We start from the raw sequence: 25,952 nt of genomic DNA on the forward strand, positions 1-25,952 counted from the left end.
GGATCTTTTCCCACATCTTTTACATGTATATTCCATCAATGCAACGCAATGCAAAAGGTGCGCTTACTTCCCCCAAATTATCCTTCAGAAAAAAAAAAAGCATAATATTCTTTGGCTTCTTGCAAAGTCTCTCAAATTATGGGAGGATTTAATTTTGGACAGAAGTTTGTTGTCTGGAAAAGATGCATTAGCCTGAAACAAACTCAGTCAACAGTCCTTCCAGATGCTTATTAGAGGTTATCTGTTGGGATTGATTCAAAGAGGGAAAATAAATTTATCACAAATTCATCTTCATTCCTGGGGGTAAGAACTCAAAATTTCAAGCTTGAGATTCTAAAGAGGCCATTCAGAGATGATTTAATAAGCAACAGAATAAGTGGTTGTGTTGTGAAATCCTACATATACCCCCTACATGATGAGTGATACAAAAACGATTTTCCTCACATTCTGTGACAGGCACTTGTAGTTTGGGAGAAGATTTCTAGTGGAACATCGTCTGTGGACAAACAAATGCTGCTTCTCAAGTAACAGATGGAAATAAGTCAAATGTACATTGAAAAAACATGTGTTAGATGACTCAGAAAAGAGCTCCGGTTTGTTAAAGATGCATCTGAAACATTTAAATAATACTTATTCAAGAAATGCAGAAAGTGGAAGTATTTCCAAAATAATGTCATACGATATGTGATCTTTAATGTGAATGTGTAACTAGGTTAATAAATCTAAGCAGCCACTTCACAATTTCATTTGTAATTCTACAAGCATGTACATTGAGGTTGGCCAGTCTTTCAAAACTAAAATCTTCATGTTGGAGAAGACAGACCACTTTCTATTCTAGAAGACTTTCTGAAAGTATAATGGAAGATCTAGTGTTAAGGGCTGCCTAGTATTCCATAAGAGAGAGGCACCCGGGTTTACTTTGCTAGTCTGCTGACAGCCATTTATATTTTATGTTCTGCAATTACAAACAATGTTGCCTCAGATTAATGATTTCTTCAGATATATCTCATGCACTCCTGCAAGTCTGTCTACAGAATAAATTCCGCTAAGTGTAATTTCTGGGTGAATTTATATTATAGTCAAATCGAATTTTCTATTCCTTCCTTATTTTTCTCTTTTGTGCACCAAGAGGGAATTCCTATTAGGTCAGCGCATTTGAGTTGCACTATAAGTGATGGTCAAGATAAGCAAAGGAGAGGTCCTATTATCTAATATATTTTTACTCTCAAGTCCATAAGGCCTCTTGCCATCTGCGGAGGCCCCGGACACATAGAACCCCACTAGGGGAGGATCTAAGAGAATTGAGAAACTGGAAGCTGAAAATCTGGGGGAAGACTAGAAAGATAAAAAGACCAGCTGGGAAGGGAAAGAACCAGGGAAAGAGGTTAGAAAAGTCAGAGCAAAGGAGATCAGGGCAGAGGTTGTCTGATATTCTTCTAAGCTGAACCCTGTAGTCTGATAAAGGGACCTGATGGGCAGATCAAACACATCCTCTGGGCTTTGTGTATACTTTATTTCTGGTAATGGGGTCCTACTTTCACATTCTACCTGACATTATGAGCATTACTAAGAGGTTAAATAAATACTGCCAAAATGCCCTCCAGGAAAGTTTCAAATTACACTCCCACCAAGGGATTTCCCCCAGATCCTGCACCAATGTTTCATATCATCAAACTTTAAATTATTGGGGCACCTGGGTGGCTCAGTGTTGAGTGTCTGCCTTTGGCTTGGGTTGTGATTCTGGGGTCCTGCGATCGAGTCCCCCATTGGGTTCACTGCATGGAGCCTGCCTCTCCCTCTGCCTGTGTCTCTGCCTCTCTCTCTGTGTCTCTCATGAATTAATAAAATATTTAAAAAAAAAACTTTTAAATTATTTCCAGTTAGTAAGAAATGATGTCTAGGTGGTATTTAATTACATATAAGTTTAAGTATCTTTTCATGGCCATTGACCAATTACTTACCTTCCCTGCCTATTTTTTTGTTGTTGTTTATATTTTTCTTATTGATAGTAAGAATTTTCTTTCTTTCTTTCTTTCTTTCTTTCTTTCTTTCTTTCTTTCTTTATAGTAAGAATTTTCTATGTATTAAAGAAAATAACCTTTAGTCAAGCAGGGAAAATCACTCTTCCATTTGTTATTTATCTTCTTGTGTCGTTTGATTAGTTAATTAATATTGCTATACAGAAGATTTGTATTTTTATGTAACCAAATTCATCAATTGCTTTTCTTATGTCTTCTGTTGTGCAGTGTTGTTATTGATAAGGACAGTCAGTTAATGTGTCAGAACACAGAAAAGTGGCCAGAGTCTCAATCTAGCCACTTACCAGCCAAGTGACCTTGACATGTCACTTCAGTAAGTTTCTTCCTCTACAGAGAGGAGACTTTATCTTCTGTCTCCTCAGTTTCTTTCTGCTGTCTGGATAACTGAATGAGGCTAGGTTTATCAAAGTCTCTTGACCCTACCTGGTCTACATGAATGGTAAAATAGTTTATATCTGCAAATGTAGGATGAAATGTGAAGTATTTTTAGAAGCTGGATTTCTCAAAGATAAAACCTTGAATGAGTAAAGAGTAATGAAAATTTGTCAGATTAACTTCAAGCTTCAATCAAGGCTTTGAGCAAGGCTCGGAAAGAGCTTCACCTCTTTCTCCTGCTGTTTAAGACTCCCCCTAAACACTCCCAGACTCTGTAAACTATCATGTCATCTTAATGACCTCACGTTCAGAAAGTTCTTCCATGTATCATGTCAGTCATTGAGACTAGCAGTAGAAAAAAACCAAAACCAAAACCAAAAAGCTTAATGACTCACTCTTCTTCTCTAGGGGTTCTGAACAATTGAGGACAGAAGGAACCAGCCAACTGGTGATCCCAATAGAGTATCAGCTTTACGATGGTAATAAGTCAATGGGTAATGTGGAAGGACTCCTACCACTTTGTCACATGCCTCTGACTGGCACCAGATGCAAACAGAAATGCAGAGACCAAGAGTCATAGGGCCAAGATCCTCAGAGCAGGACAGACTGGTGCATCGGTCACGAGAGAAAGCTCAGCCAGAGGATGGCCTGAGGGGTTCTGTGCTGTGGTCCTGCCCTTGACCAATATGATCAAAGACACACAGGCTCTCCATATTCTCCTCTTTTAGATGAAGCTCTTCTCTTTTTCTTGAGAGAGACAAAGGAAGTGCCATTCTCTTCAATATTGCAAACGCAGGGCTGCTGAATGGGACTCCCCTGTCCTCTATTGGAAACATATAAAGGAGAGAAATAGATGTGTATTTATCTCCTGATTTACAGCTTTGATGTGGACTCCCTTGGCTTTGAATCTACCAACACCAGCTGGGCACCTTTATGCAAGTTACATAAACTTCCTGGGCCCTAGTGGCCTCCTCTCTAGAATGGGACATGAATATCTACCTGCCAGGTGTGTGAGAGAATTAAAGAGACTACACATGTAAGACACTTAGCAGAGGAATTGGAGCAGAACATGAACTCAAGAGATGTTGGTTTTCTTTCTATGTTCTCCTAAATCTTTTGAAAGGACCAGGCTTAGTTTTGTTCCTTCACCTCAGTGGAAGTGAATAGTCATATCAACCAACCATCCACGGTCAGGCTTCATGCTTTTGAAATTAAATAATACCATGTCTTTGATTCTCTTCCACATGGGCCCAATTTCCAGCCCTGGACTTCACCATTGATCTCTTCAGAACACTCCTCTGATCCTCTTCATTTCTCTTACTTTGTGGAACGAGAGACTGGCAATGGGCTCTACTCCCCAAGACCATGAAGATACAATAGGCACACAGCCGCCCACAGTCACACCCCACTCCCATCCAGGAACCAGAGTCTCTTTCACTGAACTTGTGTGTTGTCAGTGACTCCGCATTTCCTGCCATTCTAGATACTGTGGTTCCCCCTTCCTCAGAGAATCCTGAATTAGGGTTATTAATACTCATGACTAGGTCCCCTGAAGGAAACAGACCATCTGGCCCCTTGGCAAGTCTCCAAATTATAATTGTTAAAAATGAATCCCCCTAAATAAATGAAACATAGAAGGACGAATACCAAACTTCTCAGTTTCTTCGCAGCAACCAGCAGAATGGCCTCAGCATTGGACAAAGCTCCCACCCGCGGCCACAGAGCAGTCAGCCTTAGAGGGCAGTGACTTCAGGATGCAGGCATATGGAGAGGTCATTTGTTTCTCATTTGCCCAACAGATAAGAATATGGAAATAGTCTCAGTCCATTTGTTTGATGGGCCTCCTAAGCCAGTAATAAACAAATCAATACAATTAGTTTTGGCTCATCATCATTAAGGAACCTTCACTGCTGGGACACAATTTAATTATACCTCTTGCTCCATAGGAAAAGAAACCTGTCAAGATGGGTGGCTTCTCTTGGGGTTGTAGCAGAGTGGCAGCGGGGAGGGACGCTCAGAGGCAGGGTCCGTGTGACTCCCTGAGAACATTGTGCATGTGTGTGGCATAACAGGGGTCTGCCCAGGATGGTTCTAAGTGCTCCTGCCACAACTTCTTGGGAATTCATTTGAGCAAATCTGCATTCTGCGTGGAGCTCAGATACATAACGATGCTAACAAACTGAAACAACGAATAAAGATCGAAATGACAATGTCCAATCCAGAATTGAAATAAAATTGGGAGCCAGAAGGCCTGGTGTGGATCCTCTGTGCCCCTCTGTGAGAGTGGCGGAGGCACAGAACTTCCTTCTGCCTCAGCACTGACAGTGGAGTCTCTGGCACACTATAGCTAACAAGCAGCTTTTACATTCCGTAAATGAGACCTGGGAACTCAACATGGTTCACACAAAGCTCTCTTTGGACCATGGTTGGCGCCTGGTGGACTTAAAAGTTTTGAATAGCGCCTGCCTACTTATCAGACGGGTTGTTTTACAGGGACACAGAGGAATCACCTCACACCGCTTCGCTTCCTTCCCTCACCTCCAAGGCGAACTTATCTTTAAACCAAATCTAGAGAGATGACTGTCCAGTCGGAGTCATTGTAGTAAATTTGATTGGGAAGTGATCCCAGAAAAATCAGTGTGGCCAACATCCTAAGTTTCAAATTAGAAAACGAAGGCCCAGAGTAGTTAACCGGTTTTCTGAGGTTACCCAGCTTGGTGAAGACAATCGGTACTTGAATCTAAAACTCAAGCACAAGGTTCTCTCTGCTATATCAGCCTAACAAGCCCACATTTCCAAAGCTCTCTGGTAAGGAAGACCCCCTCATAACAGAACATTTGAAAGTTTAATTTGCTGTTTTAACTTGTGTTTTTCCCCCTGGGCTCCCAGAAGATCATCAATGGAGAAAAACGATTTTTTCCAAGGTTATGCAGCTTCTAATTTATAGGAACCGGTAATCAATTAAATATTTATTTTGGCGTTGACTTAGTATCTCTTTCCTTTTCGAGTAAAGTGATGTACATATTGATTTTAAAATCTATATTTAAACATATGGAAGTGTTCAACAAGCGGATATTATGACTTGGAAAAGTTAACTAGGAGAGCCTCCTGACCTTTTACAGGCTGCGAGGTCAATGAGAAATAACTTTTTTTTTAGCTATTAAAATTTAGGGACTATTATAGTACTTAGCAATACTTTCTCTAACACAAGAACCTTTTCACACCAGTGTTTGGGATTACAAAGGCAGCCACTGTCAACCTTCCAACCATAACAAGAAATGTTTCACTTAAGCGTCTGAATATTCATATGCAACAATATTATGACAAGTAAACTGTTATTTTCAGTAGTCTTTTCCAATAATAGTAAAATTAAGTCTCCAATATTTTATTTTTTAGTTATACTAAAAAGTTCTGTTAAATAGGTACCTGACACTCACATAGTATATACTCTGCGATGGTTATTTTTATGTGTCAACTTGAGTGGGACACGAGGTGCCTAGACATTTGGTCAAACATTATTCTGTGTGTGTCTGTGAGGGTTTCTGGAAGAGATGAGCATTTGAAGCAGCAGACTGAGTAAAGCAGATTACCCTCCCTAATTTGGGTGGGCCTCATTCAGTCAGTTGAAGGCCTGAATAGGAAAAAGAAAGAAAAAGAATCATCTTCCCATAAGGACACTCTTCCTGCCTGATTGTTTTAAGCTGGGAGTTTTTTTTCCCTACTTTTGGATTCAATATCAGCTCCTTTTGGGGCTTTAGCTTACAAGCCTTTGGACAAAAACTATACCACCAGCCCTCCTGGGTCTCCAGTTTGCCACCTGCAGATCTTGGGACTTGTCAGCCTCCATAATCATGTGAGCTAATTCCTTTACAATATATAAGGATATATATGTGTAGTACACACACACACACACACACACACACACACACACACACACCCCTCCTACTGGTTCTGTTTCTCTGGAGAACTCTAATACACACTTGTATTATATACAAATATATGATTTGCATGTTTGTGAATTAACAAATGGACTAGAAAACTTAATTCACAAGGCTTAAGTGACGTTTAAGACTAACATTTTCCAAGAAATAAAAGCAACTTGACCTAACGATAGAATTCTCTCAGTAGAAGGTCAGAAATGAGAAAGCTAGATATTTAAGGTGGTATGGATTCTAGAGAGCATAGGGTGTGCTTTCAATATACCATTTAGCCCTCAAAATGGATGTAAAATATGTTAGGGAAATGGTCAGGGGTGTGTTTAGAAATCCTGCTACCAAGATTGAGTCAAGGGTTTTGATGGAACACCAAGACATTTTGATAGACATTCTACTATTTGAACAACTTCAAAGCACTGGAGAGATTTAGAGATATGGAAACAGCAGAACCCTACTAGAGGTCTGGGCAGAGATGACAAAGGAGCTCCAGAATATATCTAGGGGTGTGAGACATCTACATGAACCTGCCCACATCCTTGAGGAAACAGCCCTATACACATATAACACATTTTCAGATTGTGAAGATTCCTGATAAGTTCGTTGATATCAATCTGAGAAAGTTCTGATGACTGAATTCAATACCTCCTCTCTTTAGCACACTGAAATGACTAAGTGGGCCAAATTAATTAATTAATACATATTAAATGTGTTGTGAAATAAGACTAAGCTATATGATAGAAACATAGAAATCATTTCCAATGTTTGTCTTTCATTCTGAGTTGTTGAAAATATACCTATATCTATTATCTCATTTAAAGCAGAGAGACAGGGACATCTGGGTGGCTCAGTGGCTGAGCATCTACCTTCAGCTCAGGTTGCGATCCCGGGGTCCTGGGATCAAGTCCTGCATCAAGCTTCCCACAGGGAGTTTGTTTCTCACTCTATGTCTCTGCCTCTCTCTGTGCGTCTCTCATGAATAAATTAAAAAAAACCTTCAAATAAATAAAACCTTAAAGAATATATGTGTATATATATATACAGACTTGATCCTGCAGAGAGACAGGCATCCCTTTAGGACAATAAAAGGAAGGCTCATGTTTTAGAAAACTAGAAGATTCCAAAATAATGGCACATTTGAGAAATAGGAAATCAAAACCAGGAACCAGTGCTTTGAGATCACAGAGCAAAATCAGGAACAAAGGATCGGTTTGAGTAGTGAGACCAGAGGCATAGGGATTATAGTTGTAGTTTAGTGTCATTCCTTTATACTGAGATCACTTTTATGCTTCTGCTATTCCCTACATTTCCTTGCCTTACAAATCCCACAACACAGGTTAGTCTGCAGGGATGTCCCCTTGTCAGCTTCCCTCGGCTTGGTGTGCCTCTAGGCCATGTCTTTCTGACTTTGCCACCCCTACATGGCAGCGTCTACCTCTCCAGCCACTTGAAAAACCTCCAGCATGAGTAGTTTTATACCGCATTCTTTACCTCCAAAGACAGCATTCAATTTTGAAAGGCTGATGAATGATATAAACAATTGGGAAAAAAATTGAACTTGACAGGGAGTAATTGATATATAAAAATAGGTCTGATAGTACTTTAAAAATAAGTCAACGAGCGCAAGACGCTAACTTTCTGTTCTATATCCCTCTCACCTGCCCCCCGCCCCCCGGTGAAATAAAGGTGTAGAGCTCAAAACAACTTATACTACCCCAATCCTAGAGCACTAGGAGATGACCCTTTCTTTTCGGAAAATCATCTAGTTGGTAGAACAGGCAATAAAACAGCTTATAAATGACATTGCTGACATTACCCTACAAGAGTTCTGTACTAGTCTCAAATTTCTCAACCCCTGTGCTTATTAGTCTTACATATTTGTTAAACCCTTTCCCCTTCCCCTAATTGCTTTATACTGTGTAGTGGGTAGTCCTCCACCAGGGCTTATTTCCATGGCCAAGTAAGGTTTGTACACTATAACATGGAGAGCAGTTCAGTTTCCCAAGACACTTCCCATGGCACAGGTGGGGTTCATTGTTGGTGATAAGCAACTGCCAATCAGTTTTCTTTCAAGTGTGGCCAAACCACATTTAGCTTTTATTACCAAATAATCAGATATTTAGTCTTTAATAATGATGGTGTTTTTTCTTTTTAATTTTTACTGTGCTCATATTATTAGGTCTGCATTTTTTTCCTTTATGATGTAAGCCTATTTTTCTCAATTAAGCCTACTTATTCTAAAGCATCATTAAACCTACCATTTTATTTTATTTTATTTCCCATTAATTATATATTTTATTTATTCAGTATAAGTGTCTCTTGGTAATTCTGTAGGCTTATTGAACACCAATAAGATTATTCTTGCTCATTAACTCAACTGGGCCTCCATTCATTCTTAGAAGGGCACTGAGTTAACTCACTGGAAAGAAATGAGCAAAGACCATGAGTGAGAAAACCTAACTAGTCATAGTACACATTAACTAACTTGTCTGAACCTTAGTTTACTCAGATGTCAAAAAGGAATAATAATATATGCTATATACGCCATGGGGTAGTTGTGCTCATCAAACCGTGTATTCATTTCAGGATGTTAAACTGGAAGTTTTGACTGAATACTCAGCTCTCATAGATATCAGATACCAATGTGATTTATGAGACAGACCTGCCTGCAGGAATCGAAATTGAGACAATTAAAACCCAAAGCAAGTCAATCACACAGACAATAAGAGGTTTGAGAGAGGAAAGAACTCGAGATGGAATTTCTTTAGCAAGAGCTAAGTTGTAAGGTCTCTTCCCTAAAGGGGTGCTTGTCCCTCCAAAACCAATCAAGTAAAAGAGACTATGACCTGTCACTTGGAAATCTGGTATCTGTCCCTTAAGGCTAGGGAGATGTAATAAACTGACAAACAACTTCCAGTGGCAACAATGGCCCAAAAAGTGTCTCCTTGACTTTCTTGGTACAAAAGCTGAGTGAGTGTATGCCTTAGATTAAACATAGGCCGTATAAACAGGGGAACCAGATGCAGATTCTTAGCGCCATTCTGTTTAATAGCACCTTTGACCTGGGAAAAGTCATAAAATAGAATCTAGGGATGGGTCCCCCACCCAGTCCTCAGGATTATGGAAGGAGTAAGAAACCATTCAGAAGAAAATGCATCATCACCTACATCAAGACAACTGTGCAGTTGGGAGGTTCCCGGAACTAAGGGTGGGAGGGGGAATCCAAAGAGCCTATGAAAGTGTTCCAGGAGAGAAAAGGTTTTAATATAGGCCAGGCCCAGGGGCCATGAGGTCACCTTATGAAGAACTGGCCCTATAAGAGCTTGCCTCTCCTCCTTACGTATTGCTTCAGCTCCAAATGATCTATAAATAGCAGCTAGCTAGTGCAGAGAGGAGCAAGAAAGGAAAAGAAATCAAATGCATCACATTTCTAGGGAGTGGGCCTAATGGGAGGAGAGAGTCGCTATAATTTTGAATGAAGTTGAAAGGTTTGACCATTACATGGGACTGGACATTTAAAGTACCAAATTGGGACAGTGTTTTATTACTTAAAGTGACTGGAATATTTTTATTACTTAAGAAGTATCAGAAAAGCCATGGGAATACCTAAGTTGAGTTTTCATCTAGGAACAGAGGAAAAACTTAATGTATTTTAGAGAGAAGTGACACAAGTGTAATTTTATCATTTTATCATTATATCTCACAACTTTATGTTCGATGTACTTGAGATACACACACACACTAAAAATACACATACTATATGACATTATGTGAAAAACTTAAGTGTCTATGGACACTACAATATAAAATAGATGGGATTTTCCAAGGTCAACCCATCATGTGCAGATTAAAAAATAAAAAGTTCCCGTATCCTATAATTTAATCTCCACTTTGAGAATCCAAGAGGGTCTAGAGTGTGGTGCAAGTGAGAGCCGAATGAAGGAGTTTCATCAGAAAGCTCTTGCTGTGCTGAAACTCCACCTTAGCGGCTCTACTGCAAGCACGGTGAAGAGATCACTGGGAGACCTATGAGCTGTCTCCTGGTCAGGAGACAGAGAAGACTGATGCCTAACCCCTGAGTAACCAGCCCATCAGCCCAGAGTCAGAAGGGGTAGAGAGGTGAATGTTTCCCATGGAGCAGATGTGAGTCATAGGAGAGAGAGCAGGTGTGGGATTTTCTTACATCACCCTGAAGAAGTTTGTCCAGGAGGCTCACACTGAGGATGTATGCTCTTCAGGTCCCAAGGGCTGAGGGAAGAGCCATAAGAGACCATATAGATTAGAACAGAAACACATGCTTAGTATAAGAGTCCCCAGAGAAAAGAGCCCGGTGGGGAATGTCTGGAGGGGCCATGAAAGCTTCCTCAACCAGGCAGATCAACTTGAACAACATGTCAGGCTTGGAGAACTAATAGTCAAGTAAGAACCAGTGAAGTCCACCTTCCTCCCATCTCATGCTCAACCCTGAGTTGAAAGGGTCTTACACAGTAGCTATAAGGTGAGGAAAGAGGTGAGCAAAACAGAGTAGAGGAAGAGCCTAGGCCCATGATGCCTGCTCTGATCACAGAGCTCCACTTGGGGGAGGGGAAAAGGCTTAATGTTCACTCAAGTTCAGAGCTGTGATTATTCCATGGAACTAGAAATTATGATTACTGAATTGAGACTGCATTTGTGACTTCAAGGTATTTCAGGACTGTTTTACCCATGAGTGAATTGAGAATTTACAGAGTTTACTAGAATTTTCACCTAGGAGCAGAGAAAGAGAATCCCCCTCCAAAAAAAAAAAGTAAAGGGATTGTATAATGGTTAGCGATTATATATCCTAATGCCTGAACAACACGTGAGTAAATACTCAGCAAATAATTATTGAATAAATTAGTGACATGCTAGTTTCACACACACACACACAACTCTAGAAACTATAAATCTTCCTATAGTAATACTTCTACATAAGTATATTGTTATAATAATTATCCATGGTAGGAGCATCCAGTTAGTTCAATCTTGATCAGTAAATTTTGCAGTGGAAAGCATTCATCCATTCATCCATTCCTTCACTACTTTAGATAACAAATGTTGATTGAACTACTATTTTACTCCAGGGACCATGAGTGCTTGCCCCCCCTTTACAGATTTTTCTATTCAAAGGAGAAGATGAATAAGCAAACATACAATAAGCCTGGATTGTTGACTGGGGTGGAGGAGAAAGAGGAAGAAGTAGATCACAAAACTTCCAGAGAGGGTTTTGCCCTGGACTTGCTGAGTTTTGGACAGCCAGCAGCCAGCGTCAAGGATAGACCCGGTCTTGGGAAGAAGGAGAAAGGGCAGATGCCGCCAAAGGCATTCTGTTCTCTTCATAAATATGTTCAACACTGGTTCTGGAAGTGGAAGCCAGAGCTGTGTTGTGGAATCATGGACAACTGACAGATGCTAGAACAGTCTAGAATGTATGATTAGTAGGGTGGGGCAGGAAGGGGTCAAAGGGCCAGAAGGCCTCATAAATCATCTGCCATTGTCTGGCATTCATTCAATAAACATTTATGAGCACTAGTTCTGAGCCAGCCCCTATAACCAGAGGGCATGGATCTGGGCTCTAAAGAATTGTCCCCTGGAAGCCCATCTTCGTCTTCTTCCTTAGTTACCTTCTCTTGTCAGGGCTTTTCGTTCCACTTCTCCATAGGAAGAGGCAGTAATAGTGTAGTTGAGCAGTTAAGAGCACAGGCTTGGAGTGTACCCTGTCTGGCTTTTGTCTGGGTGATTCCAGTCAAGTGATTTCATTTCTCTGAACCTCAGGCTCCTCAGAGGTAAAAAAGAAAAAAATGCTCTAGTAGGAACCCCTCCTTGGAAAACGGTTGGGTCGATTAAACGAAACAATGCATGTGAAGGAACTGGCTCAGCTCCTTGCATGTAGGAAGCCCTGCAGAAAGGTTAGTTATTTATCATTCCCTTCTTTTTCTTTTCTGCTTGCCCCTGGGAAATTGGGCACTTTATTCTACTTACCACAGATGCTGTGGTGTTTAAAATATTCTTACTCTGTGAAGCCATTTAATATTGGTACGTGGAATATCTCCTTTTTTCTCCTCTTAATCAGTGTTATTGTTAACAACTCAGAAGCAGCACAGTGATTATGGCTCCAGAAGGAGGGAAGTCTCAAGGGCTCATAACCTTTCAGAAAATGAAGGACCTTTGGGCTGAAATTCTGAAAGCTGGCTCTTACTGCAAAGGTGAGTTTGTGTGTGTGTGTGTGTGTGTGTGTGTGTGTGTGTGTGAAGGAATTTTGATAAAATTCTCTCTGACAAATTTCTGAGTCACTGGAGCATGAAAAAAGGTATTTCTCATCCCTTGAAAGAAATTCTGGGTGCCTTTTTCAGTGCGTGAATATCTCAATAAGCAGCTTGATTTTAAAATGTCAAACTTGCCACAGAACTTGGTTCTTGGGTAGGACAAATGCCTTTGATTTGTTTGAAGAAATTTGATTTGGAAATAGCCAAGTGATTAGTTGTCGAGACTAAAGCTTTGAAGTCACAGAGTATGGATTTCTATTATAGGCCCTTGCAGAGTCCCAGACATTTGCATGTAAAATATTTCTAGAACTTTTGCATATGCTTAGATATTAAAATAAGCACGCTTAATGCATTTATAAGATCCCATCTGTCACATACATAATACACTTAAAAATGCTACCCAATGAGGAAATATGGTCTTGTTGTTTAACCTTAATCAAATAGGAGAACAAACACACAGTACTAATGAACTATGACTGCTGAAGTCCTAAATGCAGGGTTGTATTTAATTCTGTACATTGTGCATTTGGGACAGTGTTAAATGATAGCTCTTATGAGATCTCCATTTGAAAGAGACTCAAGAATGTGGAGCTGAACCAAAGAGAGTCAAGGATCATTCAAGCATAGAAATAGAAGTCTAAAAAAAGACCTTGAAAGGTTAAAACATCCAATCCCTACCTAGAGTTACAGACTTGTGGGATGTGAGGGCTGGGGGAGGCCCAAGGGAGATCACCTATTCTAAACCATTCATTTTATAAAATCAGGAAATGGGTGTTCAAATTAGAGTCTGTTAAAAACCTTATTTGTGCTTTTCTTTCAGATTTTCAGAACAGAAAATTCTACAACTTCCTATAGTAACATATTTTTGTGCTTCATCATCAGGAAATTGCAACAACCTTAATTTCCTCCAATTAGGCCTATTTTCTTGATGCATGTGGATTTAAAATAACAGTCTGCCGTACATCTCTGTTAGTGACTAATGTTAGAATATGACACGATGGCAAAATGTTAGAAATTGGAAATAATTAATCCAGAGATAAGAAAGCTCACAGGGGACCTAACTAGATTTTTTTTAAAAAAAAAATAGATTTATAGTATGTGAATAGATTTACAGTCGTTCATTGTATGATGATGCAGAATCAGGAAGGGTATGAGTGAGGATTTGGAGCAAATGGTCTGAATTCTCATTCTGTCCCTTACAAATTGTGGAACTGGGCAAATTACTTATCTTCTCTCTCTATTTCTTTATGGATAATAACAATGAGTACTAGTAGAACAATGCTTTTTTGAAAAAAAAATAAAAGGACTTAGAAGAATGTCTAACATATTTAAACATTTAATATATGGGGGTCCCTGGGTGGCTTAGTCAGACTGACTCTTGATTTTGGCTCAGGTCCTGGAATGAGCCCCACGTGGAGGTCTGTGCTCAGGGGTGAGTCTACTTGAGGATTTCTCCCCCTCCTCCTTTGTCCTCTCTCCCTGCTGGCCTGTGTATGCACACTGTCTCTGAAATAAATAAATAAATATTTAAAAAAACCCATTCAACATGTGGTATTTTTATTGTGGTTGATATTGTTGTTATATACCATATTTGCAGGGTAATAAAAAGTGATCATCTATTGTCCTCAACCTCTATCCTCTCTAACAAATACATTATTTTAAGCTAATTGACTGCTATAAAGAGTTTGAGGAACTAATATTTAGGAAAGGGTGAAGACTCCTAAAGCTGATTACTGAAAGATCTTTTTCTTCTTTCTTTCTCAGGGATCATTTAGTATGACAGCAGCTGGGGATACTATGAATCCCATGCAGGAGAATGGAATCAGGTGACATTTTGGTGTCTTTCAAATCTATGATTTCCTGACTTTAGCGTAGCCATCATCATCATCATCCTCATTGCGCTCCATCTTATTTTCTTGGTTTCAGGAGCATTGATTCTTGCTTCCACTTAGAACATAAGAGCAGATAAAAAAAGACACATGTATGAGGTGTGTGTCCAATCTCAAGATCCAATTGCACTAAACAGCTATTATTTGAATCTTTCCTTCAGGAATGCAGAAGATAAGTCCTGCTCATTATCACCAGAGACTCCAATTTATCTGAGTTAAATGAAATTTAAATGATTACTGATAGTGGTAACTCTTATGCAAATCTATTTCAGATCAGTAGCTGTACGTTATTTTTCACCACAATGAAAAGCAAATCCTCTAAGTTCTCACTCTCATTACTTAATACAAATTGGTGTCACAACATGACCAGTAAAGAAAAAGAAAATCTTTCATATTATTTCCATTTGTTAGTTTCACAAATTTAATTACAGACATGGGAACTGTCAATCTTGTTGCTTTTATATTAACCAGGAACTACAGTAAACTTTACTGCTTTTAGGTCAGTATGTTATATATATATATATATATATATATATATATATATATATGAATTTTAAAAAGTGGATTGACCAGCAAAGCGATAAATTTGGATAATAAGAGGTTGACACAAAGACACTTAGGGGAGTCTTTATAGTCCAGGAGGAAGCCAATGATGAGTAGCCAGACTGTTGTTGGACTGTGTGAGACTATTTGAGGTTTGGGGAAAAGAGAAGAATGTTGATTTTTGTTTGTCTCTATATTTCAAAGACTGCCCCTACCTTCAAAAAAAATTACTTCCTGGAGTAATGTCTTCTAGTGATATAGAGACATACATGGAGTGAATAGTATTTCATTTTTTCCATATTTCTCCAAAATGCCAATTTGAGCCTATTGATACTGTGCTGAAGGAGTGTATAATGAAGGAAAGGCTAGAGCCACAGGTCCGCCTATGGGAAGAAGAAGGTCAACCAGAGAAAACAATCTAGAGGAACATGACTGGAATAGCTCATGGTACTGGTACTATATTGATTTTAGAACAGGAATAACATGTAATTTTGTCTTGTGGGTAATAAAAGCCCATTCTCTGTCTGAATGGGAGTTAGGGATAGTGGGCCTGCCTATATGAGAAGGAACCCGTCTTCACTGAGGAATGGAGTCTTGCTAGACACTACCTACAGTACATCAATCAGAAAGGAAAAGCCTGGATCCATCAAACATAGGACAAGCAATGGTGCTACCTGGGAGTCAAAGAGTTTCCTCAAGAAATAAACCAGAAGAGACTACAGAAAAGAGAAAAAGATATGTTTGCAAAAGCTCAGGACAGGTGATCCACATCCAGCAAGGGAACTTCCCTGCCTGACACATAAGACCCTTTGACTGCATGACATGATAAAGATGGCACCTGCAATGTGAATGTACCAGCCCTGGGCCCAAGTAAGCAAGATCCTCATGTAGGCTAAAGGGAAATGAGTCTAAGACCAAGCAAACAGAACAGAATGAGACGAGGTCAGGAGATGAAACAGGATGGTAGATTGGTTCAAATACATTTTCCTTGGTCATAGACCAGTTTTCACAATACCGAACGCAAGTGATCAAGGACAGAGCCCGTGAAAGGACGGTGTCTTCCCAATAAAGTATGGAGTACAATGATCAAAGGCCTTGTCTCTCATACTCACTGCTTTGCCTCCGATAGTTAGAAGCACATCTGGCACATGATAGCTACTCGAGACATCTGTATTGGGTGGATGAGTGGACAAGCCATGAATGAAGCTTTCTCCCTTGGTGCAGCTCTTGCTCTGAGAGCCCTTAGAGGGCTCACAGCCTTGGAGAGCCCACAGCACCCCCACAAGGCTGGGAAAGGCAGCCCAGGCCAGCTCTGACCTAGGAACTGGGACATGGACTCGGGCCCTCTTGATCTTGAGTTGCTTCTCTCCTCTGACTAATGGGCTCTTCTTGAGCTAGCCTTCTCTCCCTTACTGGATGGGTGAGGTGCCCAAAGCCTAGGCTCCAGTGTAGGCTTAGGGTGAAAGGTACAAAGGAAGCTGTAATTTGCTTTCATTTGCTCCAGACTCTGTGTTATACTAAGATCAACCCACCATAAATGAATTCGCCTGGTCTATCCTGGCTCACAGATGATCACATTAGGGCTTGACTTCAGCCAGGGTGTCCGTTTGCCTGACTTCATGTTCTCAGGGAGGCAGGGCAGTGGCTGAGGGCAGGACTGGAAGACTCAGATCCTGGGTCATGATTCCATCTGCCTTTTTTAAACAAAAAATATAGAATTCGACAAAAAACATGCCAGATTAAAATATAAGAATGTGGTTGGCTCTCAGCATGTGCAGGGATAAATATTTGGGGGCACTTTATGTCATAAAATCATTTCTCCTTTTTCTTTATCTCTGTAGTCATGGCAAAATAGAGGCAACAGCAGGAAAACAGAACAAACAAACAAAAAAGACACTCTACAGGTATCTCCAGGGAAGCTCTTGAGACACAAGTCAGAAAAGAAAAGATCAAGACAATCTGAGATCATACGTCTTCCAGGAGAATACTTCTCTCCTAGGTCCATGGAAAGACAGAAGCAAAGGCCGGGCAGACCCTGAAAGAGACCACTAACTGCTGGCAAGGATTTCCCTCCTGATGGATGACAGACAAACTGCCTCAAAAACCCTTATGGTGAAAGGATACGGCAGCTACTTGGACATAACGCAAATAGATCTGAGGTGGCCAGTGGTCTGGGGTTGACCAGCTGTTCATTTTCATAAAGCACAACACAACTTTCAGTCTAGAGTTTTAATGGCTAGTTTGTGCCTGATGCGATAAAGTCTGTGTCCAAACTGCTCCTCTGAGAAAGAGAAAGAAAGGTGTGCGGAGCACAGGGATGTTGTTCAACACTAATGGGCTCAATGGTCCCCAGTCCTCAAAGTCCTACCTGACCTCTTTATGTCTTAGTGAAAATGGTCCTGCGCCATAAGGGGAAGCTATCAATGGTCTTACTTGAGCCCAGCACATGTCCCAGTCAGAATCAGAGTCACTTACATGTTATTTACTTAATGTATTTTCTCTTTTTCTGTATTTTAATACTTATCGGCAGAACTACCCTTGTAATAAATAACACAAATTTACACTAGAGTAAAGGTCTGCCAACGATAGCCTGTGGGTCACCTTTAAGCAGCGGCCTATTCTCATGTGAGCTAAGCATGGCTTGGACATTTTAAAAGGGTTGTAAGAGATAATGAAGAAATATGTGACAGAGATCATATGTGACCTGCAAGGCTAAAATATTTACTCTCTAATCCTTCACAGAAATGTCTGCTGAATCCTACACTCAAACATTGTTTATTTTCTTACATCTAAAATTATGAATAATGAAGTAAGAAGGAACCAGTATGTTAGTTTTGGTTAGCCTGGAGAGTCACAAAGATGCTGTGAAACAACAGAATTTGTCCCCAGGAAGGAAATCTTGACACTTACACATTATAAAATGACCTATTGTTATATAATATTCTATTATTCGTTGTTTACATTGAGAGCATAGACTAAAATGCAGTCAGACGCATTTTATTATATTGTAAATATTCTTGAAAAATCATCTCAGTGATTGGCCCAATGTAGGAAAGCACCAATTACCACAAATTCTGATGACTACGGCCCCCACTCATTTGTGCCTTTACTAGATGAAGTGCTTTGCACACAATATCTCACTCAAAGACACTTCAGAATTGCACCACGAGGTACACAGGGCAGGGTTCTTCCCATTCCACAGCTGCACTGACTGAGGCTCAGAGGGGTCAACAGCCCATCCAAGGCCCCAAAGAGAGTAAGCGATGAGACCAGGATTCGAACTCAGTTCTAGCTGCTTGCAGAGTAGGAGCATGGAACCCTGACACGACACCGGAGGATCACTACCCTAAAGTGTCCCCCTTAGAAAGGAGACCGGGTATATTTTGTGCTTCCCTAATTTAAAAAATAATCAGTGCACCACTTGGGGGGCTGGAAATCAGCCACCACCTACTAAAGGAAAGCCCTCCCCTTGGCCCTCCCAGCTGGCCGCTCCTGCGCACAGACATCCTGCCCAGACAGCCCACCCCAGACACCAAAGCACCCTTCCAGAAGGGTTAAGAACCCATAAAAGGAAAGCCTCTCTCACCCTTTCATTGTGATTGAAAAAGCTGAGGTTAGGCTTTCGCATTTTCATTTGGGGCTATTTAAAGGAAGAACCTTTGAATGGTGGTTATTTCAGTTGAGTGTGTACTTCGCGTTCCTTCTTTTCACTGAAGCAATGCAGCCTTCCAAGCAATGCACCTGAAATGAGGTGCAAACCCCACCGGGCACCGTGGTGCCCTTTTCCCTCACATGAGCCCTCGCCCTTTCCTTTGTGTCTGCCTGTCACCTCTGCTTGAGGTCTCCACCTTTTCCAGGAGGAGGGAGTTTTCTAACTTTCTAGTCCCCTTTAGGTGGGAACAAAAGGGTAGGAGACCCAGCTGAAACCTCTAGGCCCTCAGCTTCAGGCCTCTGTCTTCAGCTGCTAAGGGAGCATTTTTACATGGAAGTTGTGCTATCACATCAAACTATAACAACTATAAACTGGACTTTTCTTCCTCAAGAATCCAGCTCTCTATCTAGGCATATTGCTGTCCATACAACGTTATATCCCGGACAGAGCTTCCTAAAATCTTTTCTGGCCCCTTCTCTGCCCCCATGCAGAGGAGGGTCCCATGGAACCTGGCCACCCACTCTTCCCCCACATCTTACCCTCTCTCTTTCTGTACTTGTCAGCTCATCATCTGATGATGTCTGGATTCTGTTCAAGGTCTTTGAATTTGTCTCCCTGCCTTGAGACTCTTCCTCTTTACACTCTACTGCAGCATAATAAAGCTTGCAAAACTCAGAGGCTGAAAGCAAGAGCCACGATTTATCTGCTCACAATTCTGCAACGTGGGAGGGTTCAGTGGCAATGGCTGGTCTCTGCGTCACGTGCGATGGCTGGAGCAACTTGACGTGGGGCTGCAGGAATCAGGCTGGTGTTCCCAACATGTCTGGTGATTCTGCGGGGTTGCTGAACCAGATGGGGCTCCCTGAGCCTATGTCTGTCGTGCCCTTCAAACCCCCGGGGCCTCTGTCCCCCTGCGCTCTCTCTCCAGCAGGTCAGGGAACTTGGGCTTTTGTACTTGGTAGCTCAGGATTCCAGGAGAACAAATATGGAAATTGCAGTGTCTCTTAAGGCCTAGGCATGACAGTTACAGGGCGTCACTTTTGCTTCATCCTGGTCCAAGCGAGTCACAAGCCACGCTCAGTTCAAGGGGAGGGGATCCACTTTTGCTTCATCCTGGTCCAAGCGAGTCACAAGCCACGCTCAGTTCAAGGGGAGGGGATCCACTCCACCTCTCTTTCTTTTTTTAATGTTTTATTTAAACTCAATTTGCCAACATGTAGCGTAACACCCAGTGCTCATCCCACACCCCCTCTTGATGGGAAAAGTCACAAAATAACGTTGTGGAGGGGCATGTAGGATGGGAGGGCTTTTTGTGTGACCACCACAACAAAGTAAAATCCATATTCTAGCACTTAAGTTTCAATATTATTGGATATCCAGTCTACTCAAAAATAGAATGATCTGGGCAGCCCAGGTGGCTCAGCAGTTTAGCGCCGCCTTCAGCCCAGGGCGTGATCCTGGAGTCCCAGGATCAAGTCCCACGTCGGGCTCCCTGCATGGAGTCTGCTCCTCCCTCTGCCTGTGTCTCTGCCTCTCTCTCTCTCTCTGTGTGTGTCTCTCATGAATAAATAAATAAAATCTTAAAAAAAATAGAATGATCAGCTCTATAAAAAGTGAGTTTCACATCTATTAAGTATATTCAAGGACAGACAGGGTGGTATAGGCACAAGATCTAATCCAACCCTAAAAAGTTGGGGTTTCCAACTTCTTTTCTACCTTTCCAATACCGTTGCAAATTTGTATCTAGGAAAAGAAAGATAATTCAAAGAATCAAGATGTGTATGGATACAATCAATCATTGATTTGTGGTGCAAAATCTCTCTCTCTCTTTTTTTTGGTGAAGAATCATTTTCAATTCTAATTTCACACTGTGGACCAAAAAATTTTTCAAATTGTTCACCTTAGACTTTTCATTGCTTAGAAACGTCCCATCTATGGAAGTGAACACCAATCTCTCACTTGGTGAGCACAGTTTCTTACCGTACCAGAATTCTCATTTCTTCTGTTAGACCCTACATTCTGGCCAGTGTCATAATGTCTCCAGAAGTTACTTCACTGTAACTCCTACATTCATCAGCCCTGTGCCATTCCTCACTCCTGCCGCCTCTTTTCTCCCACCGGATGAGCTTGTTCCTATTTCACAAAGATAGCCGGCTATTAGTCTTGACCGCCTTCAACTTTCTTCTTCTCACCCATGGATACACATCCTTAGCTTCGCCCCTTCTTATGACCCCACCCTAGCCCCTGCCGTAGAACATGAGGTACATGCATCCATCTACCGCTTCTCCAAGTTCTATTCGCCCTCATCTTCTCAGTAATACTCTTCCAACAATTAATCTCTCTCTTTTCTGTATCTTCAACCTGTCGCCCTCTGAGAGCCATTTCTTTTCCTCCAGCATAGAAACTAGCCATCTCTCACCTATCTGGAATCAACTTCCTAATCTCTGCCCAACATCTGACGATGATCTCATTTGCTCTCCAGTGTTCATAGCCAAGCTTCAAAAGCAGTCTCAACTGGTCTTTGTATGCTCATCAAACACCACAGCTAGGATTTATGAAGAACTTGAAAGAAAATTGGCACTGTTCTAAGCATTTTACCCACTTGAACTCATTTACTCCTCACAACAACCTGAGACAGTTCTATTTTTAGTTCCATTTTGTAGAAGAGGAGATTGAGAGAGATAGAGATTTAGTGAACTGCTCACAGTCAATGGCTAATGAATGGCAGAGTTTGGGCTTCAGCTTGGGTGGTCCAATTCCAGAGCCCAAGCACTCACTCCCCAGACATTACTGACTCAACCATTCATGCTATTCAGGTCACTGCATTCTGGTTTCTGCCTTCACCACGTCCCTGAAACTGCTCCCACACAGGTCACCAAGGCCAGGTAGTTGCTAATTTCAATTGACACCTGGTGGCACGCATCTAAGGTGGCTGCCAAATTATTCACGAAAAAGAACGAAGAGGGAGACTGACAAGAAAAGAAAGGGCAGAGAATTCCTGTCCATTGTTCAGGTGGGAAGGCATAGTGGGAAACTCTGTCCTTGTCCAGAGTGGCTGAAACCAGGAAAATTAATCATGTCTCCCACCCACTTACGCCTTATATACTTTAGCCCAAATTTCTACCTGGAAATATCTGAAGTGTTAGTCAATTCAAATCAAATTCATAATAGGCAAGGGCTCAAATATACCTGCAAGTGATCCTGCAGACCTAGGGTTTATCTTGCTAAACATCAATTTTTGCCAGGACCACTGAACAGCTTACTCACTAGCACCTGTGCAGAACATGGGCCTGCAAAGCCCTTTGCTGTTAGAAGCATTTTATAAAACTCAGTCTTCCCATGGAAGGTCAATAGCATTGATTGGCACGTGCAATTATTGAAAAAAAAAAAGTTCCCATTGTTAAACAAATGACCTTAATCCTATTCAAGTTAGAAAACCAGAATAGAAAGCTGTTTGGAAAAACACAGTTAACAACAAGGCTTCAGAAATGATGCCAAAAGACTAAAGAATGTAAAATGAAGGGGGAATAGTTCCTGCTTAGATATTTGAATATTTTTCATTTCTATCTCATTTAGGTGGTCGACAAATGTTTATTGAATGCCAAGGACATGCATGTTGCTGTATTATGTACAGAGAGTGATCTGAGAGTCCTACTCTTCTTGGCTTTAAATGCACGTGTTCAATATACATGCAAACTGGATGAACATTTATTCATTCATGAGGCATAGGTTGATTGCCCATGATGGGTAGCTAAGTCACTGTCCTTTAAGCATCCCATTTTCAGGGATCTTATAGATTATTAGGGGAAGAACACCATGAACAATGGTACAAAATTGTAAAAAAAAATATTTTTAAACATTTGGAACAGCAAAAAACACAGAGTAAGCATCTGATAACATTTATTAAATAAATAGTAAATGCTATCACATAGGCTCATGTGAAGCGTTGCAGACATTAAAAAAATAAAATCAGTGTGTATTTCATGAAGATGGCATCTAAACTGGACCTGGAAGAGAATGAGACTACCATTGACAGGTATGGAGGAAAACGTTTCAGGGCAAGGCCACGGAGGCAGGAAAATTTTAAAAAAATATGTGACCAGTTGCTTTTGCCAGGACTGGGAGGTAAGCAGGAAGTAAGATCAGCCAAAGAGTTAGTGTTTTAATCAACAGGCAGGAAGGAACCAGCAACATTATTGGAGAAGGTAGGACAGGATTAGAGAACATTGATTGAAAAAGATGTACTGATGAGGTATTAACACAGATGCAGGGAAGGAAGGAGATGAAGTCATGTTTGTCTTTGTATCAGCAGCCTGCACAAGGCCTGGCTATCAGTGAGTACAGTGGACATCTGGGCCATGAGCAAAATCATCCCCACCCCATGCTCAGCCCAGTTTCTGTGGAGCTGAACGTAGCTCCAGGAGAGAACAGGCAGCCCAGGTGCTACCCTGGCCTCGGTGATGGGAACGTGACCCAGTTGGGACTAAAGAGATCAGGCCTAGAAATTTTGTCTGAACTCCTAGAGAAGAAAAGCCCTTGATCTTTTCTTCCCTCTATTGGATTTTTGGAAGCAGGAGGGAAAACCCCTCTGAAAATAGAGACAATATGGGAGAAAGTGTATTTCATATTTCATAATAACATCCTTAGCTGGTTAAAACATTTTCAGCTGGAAGTTTCTCCTAACTTGCAAATGGGAAGGATCCTGATGGATATAGTAAGAATTTTATTTAATGAATAAACATATGAATGAATGATTTTTTTTTTTTCATGAAGAAATAGACCAGTGGGTGAGGACAGCAGTCCTTGGTTAGTCAGTCTATCATATCATTTCCTGTCCCTCGATGCCAGCAGTCAATTAGTTTCACTTGGAATGCCTCTCACCCACGAGCTATGATTTATTTCTACCCAACAATATCACAATCTATGTTTTTATCAAGTCAATTGCAAAGACTCACACTACTAGGCACACAGGACCTATGCAGTAAATCCTTTGGATTTATTGCAGAATCTAGGCTTTAGAGAGAAAACAAATCATGAAAGATTCCGTTCCTCCCCCCAGCCCCAGAAAAGTAGAGTTTCACTTCAAGTAAAAAATGATTAATACTGGAAGTATCACTCAGCTGGCCCAAATAAGCTCCTCTGGGCAAATGGCAGAGAAGCTAGAGGGGTTGTTTTCATATGTGCTCACCTAAGGCAACGGCTCCATTAATACACACACACAAAAATCAAATATCGGTCAGAACATTTCAAACTTTTTTTCATTCTAGCTTCCTACCAGCTAGTCAGAGCCACTCAGTATTCCCATGGTGGCATTACATTGCCAAGGCTTTGGCTGTTGTGAAATAAAATAACTGCTCTCCCCTGCCTTACCTATTGTTAAATTGGTGGGCTTTATACATCATTCATAAGCCTCCTGGTGTTATTTATTGTGAATCTCTCTTGCTCAAGTCACATTTGATCAGCATACTGAGAAACAAGTGTTCCAGCCACTAAACAAAACTTTTATAAGAAGAGAAATGATTTGAAACATGTTCTGGATTCAGCTTACCTTAATACAGTTAACTGGATTAGCTGCCAGGGATATGTCTCTTCGCGAATTATTTGATGAATTTGTGACTCTTTTCCCCAGGGTCTAAACTGAATTCATTCAATATTTACTGAATGCCTACACTATGCAAGATACCATGCTAGGACCTGGGGCAATCTGATGTTTTGTACTCTTAGATATCATCCCTTGAATCCATAAGAAAGTAACAAAAATGTAAATGACGAGGATATGAAAAAGGAAATAGGAGGGAGTGTGTTGTGTTAGGGTGGCAATAAATAGGGAAAAAGAAGTCTTTCAACAATAGTCTTTTTTTATTAGGGGGGAAAAAACATCTTTTGGTTAAGCCCCAGGCAAAATCATTGCAACATATAACCAGAGGAATTTAAACGAAACAGATGCAATAATTATCTCCTGCATAAATAACATGCTTTTATTACCTAGCTAATACTATCGTAATCATGAATAGATTACCCTTTTGTGAGGCTTTCTCATTTCCACCACTAAGGTAGAAAAAGCGAGCGATTCTCCATCAGCAGATACTGTGGTCAAAGGAAAGACTATTGGAGTTTCCTGTGTGATGAGACAATATTTTCTTCTCTGCCTCCCTTTCTCCCTTCCTTTCTTCCTGTCTTCCTTCCTTCTTTTCTCCATTTTACAAATATTTACGCAATTCCACTAAAAAGCTAAGGAGAAATTTCCATAGTGTTTGCTATTACCAAATTATATCGATCAGAAATCCCTTCTCATGACTGACTACACTGGGTCATCATACTCCGGACCTGAAATTCCATGGTCCCTTGACTTCAAATGAGAGGAGTCTAGATCCTCAAGTCTTAAAAGCAAAGATTACTTTTTTTTTTTTTTTTTTGGTAAAAGTGTAATGAATGGGAACAAAACTATGAGGAAACTCCCCGTTTGGGGTGGTGGAAGGTCGTAGCCTGGAGAGTTTACATCATTTCATTAACTGCAAGGCTGGTGTGTTCAGTGGTGAGGAGGCTGACAGATTTGGGGGCTAATCTTCCTCAATATAGTCATTAAAAAATGCAACATTGTCCTTCTGCAGGGTGTTCTATTTAGTAAGAGTCAATGCTAAAGGAATTTTTGTTTCTTACCACATGAATCCAAAGGCTAACATCAGAATCTTCAATGTGCCCTGAATAGCTATTTAAGTCATAGGCATTAAAGCATCCGAGGATAAAAGCTTCAGCTAGTTGATACGTGAGGGTCTCAAGTACTGTTACTTTCATTTTCTCGAGATTGTATAAACCCAAGAACTTTCACAAATGGGCACTTTGAACTAAACCCATCCTTACTCTCTCTGCCTACTGTTGTCGAACTGGATGGAAGGAGGCCAGTCAGGAAAGGAGCCAGGGAGGGAAGGAGGGAGGAAGAAAGAATTGATTGATTCTGGTATATATAACACCCTAATTTTAGCAAAAAAAAAAAAAAATCAGGAAAAAAAAAAGAAAATATGAAAGTGTCAGCAAGAACTTGCATATACATAAATACCAATATTTGGCATTTCAACGCAAGCTACTCACTGGTGGAGTTACATAAAAAGTAAATGACCTTATCTGAACACCGCTGTATACTTTTTGTCACTTGCTGCAATCAAAATGCACTTTATTTTATTTCATTTTATCTTAATTCATGTTACATCGCTCTAAAAATTATTTCAGGCATCAGTTCA

The 25,952-nt window shown here is 40.7% G+C and overlaps 1 protein-coding gene and 1 long non-coding RNA gene across 7 annotated transcripts in view; one reads left to right on the forward strand and one right to left on the reverse strand.

Annotated features, from left to right (window-relative positions):
• ST6GALNAC3 (ST6 N-acetylgalactosaminide alpha-2,6-sialyltransferase 3) overlaps positions 1-25,952 on the reverse strand; it is a 518,301-nt gene that overhangs the window by 120,478 nt on the left and 371,871 nt on the right. The gene's annotated exons all lie outside the window — the stretch shown is intronic.
• LOC140598396 (uncharacterized) lies at positions 1,822-14,161 on the forward strand. Its single transcript, XR_012000818.1, has 3 exons — positions 1,822-12,273; positions 12,438-12,570; positions 13,451-14,161. It is a non-coding gene; the product is annotated as an uncharacterized lncRNA (long non-coding RNA).

The sequence above is a fragment of the Vulpes vulpes genome, chromosome 3 (assembly GCF_048418805.1).
Source record: "Vulpes vulpes isolate BD-2025 chromosome 3, VulVul3, whole genome shotgun sequence".
NCBI lineage: Eukaryota > Metazoa > Chordata > Mammalia > Carnivora > Canidae > Vulpes > Vulpes vulpes.